Below are 9,309 nucleotides of genomic sequence, written 5' to 3'. Positions count from 1 at the left end.
TTGAAAACCTTGTGAGCCTAGCACCCCAAGTTTGATGCCTCAAATGTCTTACACAACACCAAATGTTATTGGAATGACTTGAGAGAAATGTAGGACACTTCTAAAATCGGCTTGCCCTCTCTATTCTTTCTAGTGCCGATTTTAGTGAGCATTTTGCTGCTTATATAGTGTGTTACAATTAGGGTTACACCATGTAAACCCTAATGTGACATGACTCTTCATTTCCATGATCCATGGGCTTACACTTCCATGGAGCATCCTATGGGTCTTAACCCAACTTGATAATCCATGGAGCATTTAGCCCACTATACAAGTATGGATGATTTACACAATCAACCCATATATTCAATTAGTCACCTTTTTTATCACTTAATTAATTCTTGATCAATACTAATTAAATAATATTATTAATATATTAGAACTTATAATATATTAATAAACCATAAGTGTTATTTCTCTCATTTTAGTCTATCCAAATGCATGATGTCATGCAACCCAAATGGACCATGTGAAACCGGGTCAAGTACATACCAGAGATAATTATCGACTTATACACTTTATCTGATAGTCTCCCACTTGGATAAGTCTAATAACTATAACTGCAAGTATGACTTCAGGAACTGATCAACAATTGTAGCTCTTTCAAGGTCTCTCGGAACTGAGATGATGATGATACGCCATTTAAGATTAGTGATCATATAATCCTCTGTTCTAGATATCAGCCGGACAAATACATGGAACAATGTCTTACTTATTGTCTAGCAGTTTGTTTCCCAATTTCCGTTTTTTTACAAAGAACTTAATTGAACACATCAATTTAGTTATGGCAGGGCCCGATACATAGGTCAAAACAAAATCATCGAGGGGCCCATATATCGCTTCTAATCCAAGAAGGTACAGATAAACTTTGACTCATATTCTTGTTCTACTACTTGTTGAATCACACACAAAAGCAAGTTTTATAACATTGAGTTACCAATGCGTTTTCGTACAATTAATGTACAACCAACTCATAGGCAACAAGTCATATCTCTAGGTTTGAAGACTTATATGATATTACCGTCTCACGATCACTCGAGAAAAATTCCATGAAGTGATACCAGTGAGCGTGGGTTGAATCCAATACACAGAACTTATGAGCACTCATGAGTGTTGTAGCTATGTCCAACATCTTAGACCTCTACCAGCCAACCCATGATAGTCTTAATTCATACCTACTTCCAACATATGACCGACTGTGGAGAATTTGAATAATCTGAAACAACATAACATAATTATTTTGTAAGTCAAAACATGCAAAAGAAATAATAGTAAACGATTGACAAAAGATAGCAACACTTTACTCATAAATAAACATAACTTTTATTCATAATCAAATGTCAATTACACTTTACAAATTTCAGAGCTATCTAACTACTAAAACTAATATCATCCTTCAGTCCTATGCGCCTTGCATGCTGGAGATGCTTAACCCTACCCAGTCCCTTCGTGAGGGGATCTGCTAGGTTCTCATCCGATGATACCCTCTTTGCCATGAGGAGTCCTTTTTCTATTCGATGTCTGATAAAATGGTATTTTCTGTCAATGTGTCTGGATCTCCCATGATCCCTTGGTTCTTTCGCTAAGGCAACTGCACTTTCACTATCATAGAAAATTTCGATAGGCTCCCTTATAGCTGGTACAACTCCAAGGTCTCCAATGAAGTTCTTCAGCCATATTGCCTCCTTTGCTGCCTCGCTTTCTGCTATATACTCTGATTTGCAAGTTGAATTTGCCACTGTCTCCAGCTTGGAACTTTTCCAAGTAATTGCTCACCTGTTTAAGGTAAAGAACCAGCCTGACTGAGAGCGGAAATTATCCCTATCAGTCTAGAAGCTAGCATCACTATACACTACAACTCTCAAGTCATCACTCCCACCGAGGGTAAGGACCCATTCCTTAGTCCTCCGAAGGTACTTGAGAATGTTCTTTACCGCAGTCCAGTGAGCCTTGTCACGGTTCCCTTGATATCTGCTAACCATGCTCAAAGCAAAGGCTACATCAGGACGAGTACAAGTCATAACATACATGATCGAGCCTACAACGGAAGTATAAGGTACTCGACTCATTTATGCTATCTCATCCTTGGTACTCGGGCTCTGAGTCTTACTCAATCTGGCGTTACTCTGGATGGGTAACTCTCCTTTCTATGAATCTTGCACGCCGAACCTCTTCAGCACCTTATCCCAGTAGGTACTCTGACTAAGTCCAATTAATCTTTTACTCCGGTATCTCAGAATCCTTATCCCTAGAATATAGATAGATTCTCCTAGGTCTTTCATAGCGAAACACTTCCCAAGCCAGGACTTCATTTCTTGCAAGGTTGGGATGTCATTTCCTATGAGTAGTATGTCATCCACATACAGTACCAAAAAGCTAACTATACTCCCACTAGCCTTGACATATACACAATATTCATTTTCACTCTTCGAAAAGCCAAACTCTTTGACTTTCTCATCGAAACAGAGATTCCATCTGCGAGGTGCTTGTTTCAATCCATAAATGGATTTCTCAAGCTTACACACTCTATTAGGGTATTATGTACTAACAAAACCCTCTGGTTGATACATGTAAACATCTTCAGCCAAACTTCCATTAAGGAAGGCGGTTTTAACATCCATTTGCCATATTTCATAATCATGAAATGCAGCAATGGCTAACAGGACCCTAATAGACTTAATCATTGCTACTGGTGAAAAGTTCTCATCATAATCAACTCCTAGAGTTTGAGAAAAGCCCTTTGCAACCAGTCGCGCCTTATACGTGTGTACATTACCATCCATGTCGGTTTTCTTCTTGAAGATCCATTTGCACCCAACTGTCTTACGACCTGGTACATTGTCAGCCAAGTTCCAAACTTGATTGTCATACACGGACTGTATCTCGCTGTCCATTGCCTCTTTCTATTTAGCAGACTCGGGGCCTACCATGGCTTCTGCATAGTTGTTAGGTTCATCCAGACTTACTAGTGTCTCACTAAAAAGTTCCTCACCTTCCGCGGTAATATGGAAACCATAGTAGTGCTCAGGTGCATTCCTAACCCTTGTGGCACGCCTCAGAGGTACAGACTCATCAATTGGATCAAAAGGAGCTTCCTCCTCAGGTTGACTGCTAGGGTTTGAAGTTCCTTCACCACTTGAATCTTAAATTTCTTTGAGGTCAATTTGCCTCCGACTGTTTCCTTGGCTTATGAACTCTCACTCTCGAAAGACACCCCTCCTTGCTACAAAGACCACATTCTCACTGGGTCTGTAGAAGTGGTAACCAAAGGAATTATGTGGGTAGCCGATGAAAATACACCTCTCACTCCGAGGTTTGAGCTTATCGTGAGTCTCACGCCTCACGAAAGCCTCGTAACCCCAAATCTTGATGTGGTATAGATTAGGAACTTTTCCAGTCCACGTCTGATATTGCCATATTTATAAATAGTTGTAGGCAATATTTATTTACATTTTTATTAATATTTTGGTTATTTGCATAGAATTATGGTACTGATAAGGATAAAATGTTATTTGCAGCCAAAATAAAGCATTTTCGAAGAGAGGGACCAAAAGTGACAATATATGGAACATTGGAGTCTTGAACACAAAAGATGAAGAAATTCATAGGTTCAACCTAAGTCACAACGTGAACTAGAAGAACACGATGTGGGCTCGATCTTTCCAAAAGATAAGTACGCGAAGAAAGAGTCCTTGGTGAATACGGGTTACTTACGGATCATGTCATGAATCACTAGTCACGACGTGGCATGTGAAAATTCAGATATTATAAATACTCTTGGCCATTACGACTTGGAGGACTTTTGGCTGATTGGAGGGTTTCCAGAAGATGATTTTTAGCAGAGGAGAAGTTCTGGAAAAAGGTTTTCAACACCAAAGGAGTAGAGGCTCATAATTTAGTTTACTTATTTGATACTTATGAACATGGTTGCCTATTTAGTTTGTGTTTGATTGTTAGTTGCTATTATGAGCAGCTGAATCTAGCTACTCTTGTCTAGCTAGAAGAAGCTTCTAACTTACGAATAACTTAATTTTACATGGATTATTTAGTTGGTGAATTGCTTGTGTTTGATTTATCGTTACCTAACATGCTTATGTTTGTTTCTTTAGTTGCTTAAATTCATGTTCTGTGTAGCTTAGTGACCATTAACTGCATGAACTTGTTTACCTAGTGATTTAATGAACATTAAATTGTTAGAGCTAGGATTGAAGAATCTTAGTTAGTAATTAAAGTAAATAAATTTAGCTGCGCTAGAGAACGTAGATTATGACTATAATTGTGTTTGCATAATAAATCTTACATAGAATATTCATAATCATAATTGGTTCTGTGTTTAATTGTGTGTGACCATACATAGTTTTACATGAATTAATTAATTATTGGTAAAGTTAGACTTAAATTACTAATATAATAATAACAAACTTGATAATCCATAATTATTAGCTAGCCATAAGGACGAAGTGGATTCGAACTAAACAAGAGTGTTTTTACTTATTAATTGAAATTGAGTTAAGTTCGTCTGATCTTGTAAAATCACATAAAACCCTTTTTAAACTTGTTAATAATTAGGTTAATTTGATAGCAAGTAGATTAATTAGTAACACCGTTCCCTGTGATCGATACCCGACTTACCCAAGCTATACTATAATCTGACTAGGTACACTGCCTATAGGTGCATAGTTAGTCTAAGTTTATTAGGTTATAAATATTAAAATTAGTGGGTACTTTTGTGCACATCAAGTTTTTGGCGCCGTTGCCGGGGAACGACTTAGTTAACTATTAGTTTGTTTGCTTCAAATTGATCGATCCTTTTTGTGGGGTAAAACCTGCAAAAAGTTACTTTTGCAGCTTAGTCTTTTTTTTTCAGTACTAGAATCAGGTCGTGAACCTTAAGTCCACGTCGTGAGTTTCGTTTTTTTAGATTTTCTGCGTTTTTCTTTTCTGTTAGTTTTTCTGCGACAACACGAGGTGGTAGCCTTTACCACGTCGTGGTGGACTGTCTGTAGGGAATTTTTTTAGTTTTTGTTCAGTTTTACGTTTTTATTTTGATTGTTTTGCATGAGTTCATGACCAGAGGATCCAACACACCTTTGGTGCCATTGCTTGAAGATCCGGAGTCTACGCTGCACAAAAAGAATAATAAGAAGTTGCCTTTACAAGAACTGAAATCAGCCTTTTCAAGGAAGTCAGGAAAGAAAACGGAAGACTCGAGTTCAGCCTCAAAGAGCAAGTTTGAAGTCTTCGATCAAATTCCTAATCCACACGAGTCCGAGTACGAATTAGAAACAGAATTTGGACTTTATACGAGTGAACCCGAGAACGAGCAGGAAAACGAGATGGCGAACGTTGATGAGATGGCCATGGGGGATTACAAGAAGCGCATTCGAGATGATGTGGGGCCGGATTATATTTAGTACATCCTCGATTCCTGCCAATGCCACATTCGAGTTAAAGTGACATATCCTTACTGCAGTTACGGATATCCCATTCTATGGGAAGGATCATGAGGATGCTTTCAAGCATTTAGACGAGGTCAATGATATTGAGGATTATTTTAATACTCCTAATATCCCAAGGGAGACAGCTTTGCTAAGGATGTTACCAGTCACTTTCAAAGGAGCTGCAAAAGACTGGTTGAAGGCACTTCCATCCGGTACCATCACCACATGGGCCCAATTGCATGAGAAATTTCTAGATCAGATTTGCCCACCCTCCAAAATCTCTAAACTCAAAAAGGCGATTGCCAACTTTGAGCAAAATCCAGGGGAGTCATTATACGAGGCATGGGAACGCTACAAGGGGTTGTTAAGGAATTATCCTCAACATGACCTAAATATTCAGCAAGAGATGTCGATATTCTATGATGGGGTGAATGTCATGACTAGACAACTTCTTGATTCGCAAGGAACACTAACGAAGAAGAACCCAAATCAGGCCAAGGAGCTGATTGAAGAATTTTCAAATCACTCTCGTGAGTATCACAACCCAGGGCATGATGGAATAAAGGGAAATGGAGGTGCACAAACTGAAGAGATGGCTGCTGTGATGGCAATGCTTAACACTATGGATAGGAGATTGACCCAATTAGACCAATCAATTCATGCAATTCAAGTTGGTTGCGAGAGATGTAGTGGCTCACATTTGACAAAAGATTGCAATATGGATGAATATGGAAACACGAAAGCTCAAGTTTGCTATTCGAGTGGGGACAAATACGATGAAGACTGTAGAAAACCAAAGAAAGAGTGACTGCCATACGAAGAAAACAAGAAGCAAAAGGAAGAGAAATATAAGCAAACTGGACGAGGCTTCTACCAAAAAGAGTAGCCATCAACCGAGAAGAAAGTGGAATTAGAAACCGTGTTGACCCGATTCATGGAAGCATTCAAGAGAAGGCACGAAGATACCGATACAGTGCTAAAAGAACACATGAATATGATGAAGGAACAACACAAAATGATGATTGACCAGCAAGCTTCATTAAGAAATCATCAAGCATCGATTCAAAGTTTTGAAGTCCAAGTTGGTCAACTTACTATTTTGGTTAATAATAAATTATCTTCACAATTTCCCGAAAAGAAAGTTCAATCTCACGTCATGGCCATTGATACTAAAGAAGAAGTGATTTCTGAGTTCCTAGAAGCACTAGAAGTGGAGCCAAGGTCATCTGAACCGAAGCCAAAGAAGTCCAAGCTAGAAAACGAAGAAGCTGCTGAAATGCCAGATTCACGACGTGATCCCGGTAAATTCACGTCATGGGCTCGTTCTGCACAGAAAAAAAATCGTATCTGTTCCAGCTTATAAACGCCTTTTCCATTCCCGTCTCGAGAACATCTTAGCCCATTGGAAAGGGAACATCTGAAGTTTATTCAACAAATAAAGGGTATTCCTATTAATACTCCTTTCATTAATTCGCTTTTGAAAATTCCAGAATACGCGAAGTTCCTCCAAGACTTAATAGACACTCGTCAAAAATTAATGAAGAATTCTAAGGTGATTCTAAGTGAGCAAAGCTCAAAAGCTGTATTAGGAGAGTTACCTAAGAAGATGGGAGATCCTGGACGTCTTACTCTTCCATGTGAGTTCGAGAATAATTTGAAGATTTATGCTTTAGCCGATTCTAGGGCTAGCATAAATTTGATGCCTTATTCATTTTATCAGAAGCTGAATATTCCGAAGCTGAAGGCTACAAATATGACTATTCACATTGAAAACTGTTCAGTGACACAACCTCGGGGCATTGTGGAAGATATTCTTGTAAAAATTGGGAAATTCGTTTTTCCAATAGATTTTATGGTGTTGGACATGAAAGAAGATCCTGATGTTCTGATTATTCTTGTCCGCCCATTACTAAATACGGCTGGGGCCTTGGTTGACATACGCGAATCTAAGCTCACCTTGAGAGTTGGAGATGATAAGGAAATTTTTGGAATGGAAGATGGATTTCAAGGATATGATGTTAAGGGTGAAGTGCTCAATATTGATGAAGATAATGAACTTGAAGAATTGGAAAAGCTTAGGGAAGAAGAAATCAAGACAATTTATCAAGTCAAGCGCACTAAACCAAGGGAATCCGTTCCATTTTTCGTTGAATTCATTACTTATACAAAACCAACATCTTGGGTGAGTAAGGAAAGTGATGACATGTCTAGTGATGAAGAGGAGGTTACGTCAAAGGTGACTAGCTCAGTGGTGAAGGAGTAGGAGGATATAATAAAGCTTAAAAATGAGGAAATATTGAAGACTCAAGGGGTCAAACGCAAGTTCGATGGAAACGAAGTCAAGGCTAAAAAGGAGAATTCTAAAAAGGCGTATATTTGTCGAGTGCAAGCTTACAAGAGGCGTTTCAAGGAGCAAAAGATCCAAGTGGTGGGCTCTTCTAACAATTCGACGTAGGAGGCATGGAGTCTGGCTCATGACTCCATAAAAAAGAAGCGCTTATCGGGAGGCAACCCAAGTTTGGTTTGCATTTTCTTTTCTTTTCTTTTTAGTTTTTGAGTTTTTGAGTAGGAAAGTTATCAAGTCATCATCTAAATATTGTTAAGTGGTAAAAATTAGCCGTGGGATATTTTAAAAATTAGTGGGTACTTTTGTGCACATCAACATCTTATGAGGAGTTTTGGTAACTTTCATTGTAGGGACTAGATTAAGAATATGGGCGACAGTCTCTAAGGCATACCCCTAAAATGAGATTGGTAGCGAAGCTCGACTCATCATGGAACGAACCTTATCCAACAAGGTTCGATTACACCACTCAGCCACACCATTCAATTGTGGTGCCCTGGGAGGTGTCAATTGTAGGACAATCCCACATTCCTTAAAATAGTCGAGGAACTCTGTACTAAGATACTCGCCACCACGATCAGATCGAAGCATCTTAATGTTCCTGCCCAATTGATTCTCGACTTCTTTTTTAAACTCTTTAAACCTTTCAAAAGTCTTTGACTTATGCTTGATTAAGTAGACATATCCATATCTACTATAATCATATCTAAAAGTCACATAATAACGATTAGCATCCCTTGTGGCAGTTTTGAAGGGTCCACACACATCTGTGTGCACTAGATCCAACAAACCTTCACCCCTTGCACAAGAACCAGTAAAGGTTTACTTTGTCATTTTTCCAAATAAGCATGATTCACAACTATCATCTGACTTTAGGTCAAATGATTCCAAGACTCCATCCTTTTGGAGTTGGCCTATGCGTTTCTTGCTTACAAGTCCAAGACGACAATGCCATAATGATGCTTTATCCAAGTTATTATTATTAGAAGAATCAATACACAACACATTATTTCCTAGGTTATCTACAACATACACAACTTCATACACACCAGCACAAGGTAATGCTGTAAAATAAAGAACATTATTAAAGAAAGCATTCATTCCACCAATTTCATTATCAAAAGAAAAGGTAAACCCTTTTTTGTACAAAGCATGAAAGGAAATAATATTTCTTGTCATTTCAGGCGAGTAACAACATTTATTCAAATTTAATGTACACCCACTAATTAGCAACAAAGAATAAACTCTAATCTTGGTGACAGGTGAAGCTTTCCTATTCCCCATGATCAACTTTATCTTTCCATGCTCTACATTCTCACTTCTTCTTAGTCCCTGAAAATCAGAACATGTGTGCATTCCACATCCTGTATCAAGGAGCCAAGAGTTAGAATAGGGTGAGTTATTAGACAATCTTGTGTAAATACCTGCATGGGTGGGTTTCACTTTCCCATCCTTAATATCTTGCTGGTACTTTGGGCATTTCTG

At 38.4% G+C, this 9,309-nt stretch overlaps 1 non-coding gene across 1 annotated transcript; it reads right to left on the bottom strand.

Annotated features, from left to right (window-relative positions):
• Window positions 1-5,763: 5,763 nt before the first annotated feature.
• On the bottom strand, window positions 5,764-5,870 carry LOC111879133 (small nucleolar RNA R71). Its single transcript, XR_002846007.1, has one exon. It is a non-coding gene; the product is annotated as a small nucleolar RNA R71 (small nucleolar RNA).
• Window positions 5,871-9,309: the final 3,439 nt, after the last annotated feature.

This window comes from Lactuca sativa, chromosome 3, assembly GCF_002870075.4.
Source record: "Lactuca sativa cultivar Salinas chromosome 3, Lsat_Salinas_v11, whole genome shotgun sequence".
Lineage (NCBI taxonomy): Eukaryota > Viridiplantae > Streptophyta > Magnoliopsida > Asterales > Asteraceae > Lactuca > Lactuca sativa.
The sequence above is the reverse complement of the archived record's forward strand: the minus strand, read 5'-3'. Positions and strand labels throughout refer to the sequence as shown.